The sequence below is a fragment of the Montipora foliosa genome, chromosome 11 (genome assembly GCF_036669935.1).
Source record: "Montipora foliosa isolate CH-2021 chromosome 11, ASM3666993v2, whole genome shotgun sequence".
NCBI lineage: Eukaryota > Metazoa > Cnidaria > Anthozoa > Scleractinia > Acroporidae > Montipora > Montipora foliosa.
The window spans coordinates 36,957,295-36,959,794 of NC_090879.1; the positions used below are offsets into that span (position 1 = coordinate 36,957,295).

General features: G+C 38.6%; 1 protein-coding gene across 1 annotated transcript in view; it reads right to left on the bottom strand.

The window, feature by feature from the left end:
• LOC137977466 (uncharacterized) overlaps positions 1–2,500 on the bottom strand; it is a 19,041-nt gene that overhangs the window by 4,108 nt on the left and 12,433 nt on the right. The gene's annotated exons all lie outside the window — the stretch shown is intronic.

A 2,500-nucleotide genomic window follows, 5' to 3' on the forward strand; every position in this document is an offset into this window, starting at 1 on the left:
TTTTACTAGCATGGTGATATTTAGAATTTGGTCAACTCAGTGACCACATAAGGTGTGAGAAATTGTGTGACACAACTCCTTAATTAAAGTGAACTTAGTTTACTATGTTTAAATGTGATAAGGGCGAAAGGCAGAATGAGTTTGCAGAATCACATAGCAGGGATCGCGTTAACGCAGAAATCGTGCATTTTTACGCAAATAAATTCCAAAAAGTGCATCATCAAAATTTTAATGCGTCCCAAGACACAAGACACTGACTTTATTAACTCACACAACTTGCTTTGCTTTGTCAGTATATTCTGTTGCTTCGGCAAGATGTAAAAAAATAATAATAAACTTATTGGAGCTCCCACCATTTGTTTGCTCATTGATCGTTTGATCGATTGAGAAATACAAGTGCTCACACTTCTTGAACTGAGAAAGGTTGAAGACATGGTAATTTTTACATAAAGTTTTTGGCTAAAATTGGCTGAAAGAGTTTGGATGGTTGCAAACAAGGAATTTGGGCAATAATAAGTTATCTATGATTTATAAGCTGGAAAAAAGAACTCGCTAGTTACAGTACTCAGTACTGTCCAAAGAAAAAGACTAGAAAGTTGGTTACTCTCTCTTTCTCATAAGATACTTTTTTTCTCGCAGAGAGTCACCAAGATTTTGGGACCCCCAAAAAATGCTTGCGACCCCAATTTGGCAGGACATGCAGGTCCCAGGACCCAGACTGAAAAATCCTGGTGCCATCTCTGCATAGTTATGCAGAATGTCTGCAAAGAGATAAATTAACTGATCTGCATTATTTGATCCAAAGCACTTTTTGAGAATGGTTACATGTAGCATCTGTATTATTTACAGATACGGGTGACAATTTTATATGCCTTAAAAGTACAGGGTAATAAATTATCTCTAAGTCTGTTTGCATACAATGTACATTTCATTTCTGCATAATTATGCCAAATAGCATGCCATTGCAGAAACTCAAGCAACCTTTTACCCTCACTGGTAAAACAGGCCTGAGAAAATTTTCTCTCTATTGTTTATCTCAAAAGGACTAACAGAACACAGCTGAAAGGTGAATTTTATGCAGCTGGAGCATTGAGAAAAGGTAAATCCACCAATGCACCCTATGAAGAAGATCTTCTTTTACATCTTGGCATAGAATCCATTTCCGAAATCACATTTTTCACAAGGCTCAAAGTAGGGGAAGCAGTGATCCACTCCAGAGTCATATAAATAGACAATTATATGGAAAAGATATGGAGCGTGGAAAACCTGTCAGTTGATATGGATTTTCTATGGTTACAGCAGGGCACTAAAGAAGCATTGATTTGGTTCTATGGAAAATCTATGGAGTATTGAACTATTAGCATGCCATATCAATTCCATAGGAGCGGGAAGGCAAAGCTAATACTTCACTGGTATGGTAAAGCTAAGGGTACTGTATTCCCATAGCTCTTCCATACATTGAGAAACACAGCCTTTTCTTCCCATACCTTAAAATTTGGCACCGTACGAATTCCATATCATTACTCAGCCTTTCCATGCCATTCCCATGTATGGGCCATATGTGGCGCAAGTTTTTCCATATCATTCCCATACTTTTGCTTTGGTAAGGGTATCCTTGAATGGTTGGCATATAATGCGTTAGTATGCAACGAATCGAAGACGGATGTCATACAGTTGTCCTCTCGATTTCAACAACACGACCTTCTATCTGAGATCACCATTGGTAAATGAAACCTAGTGCTTGCGTCTTCAGTCCGTGATCTTGGTGTAACACTAGACTGCCATCTTGACATGAATGCACATGTCAACCAACTCTGCAAATCTGCATCTTTCTCTCTGAGACGTGTTGGGCAAGTTAGAAGATACTGTATCTTGACAATGCAACCACGGAAAAACTCACCCATGCCCTGATTACATCTAAACTCGACCAGTGCAACAGCTTGTTATACGGGCTTCCAGATAAAGAAATCTCCAAGATTCAGCGAATTCAAAACTCCGCAGCAAGATTGGTTACAGGAACCAAGAGGCAAGAACATATCACACCAGTATTGAGGAAACTTCACTGGCTTCCAATCAAGAAGAGAATAATTTACAAGATACTCTTACTGACGTACAAATCACTGAAAGGGCTTGCTCCAGACTATTTAAGGGACTTATTAGACCTGTATGTGCCGACTAGAATTTTAAGATCTGGATCAAAACATCTCCTCCATGTCCCTAGAATCAGAACAATCTACTATGGTGGACGTGCTTTCTCTTCGTGTGCACCTAAGCACTGGAACCAACTACCCTCCTTAAACAGGCAGCTTCTGTAGAAATTTTCAAGAAAAAACTTAAGACATTTCTTTTTGACAATGATATCGACTTTTTGACTTGACTATGCATATGTATATATATATTTTATTTTATTTGACTTCGCCCCAACAAATGTGGGGCAGGGAGGCCACAACAGCATAACCAATTACTGTGGTCCCAACAATAAATACTGAATTACAAAAAT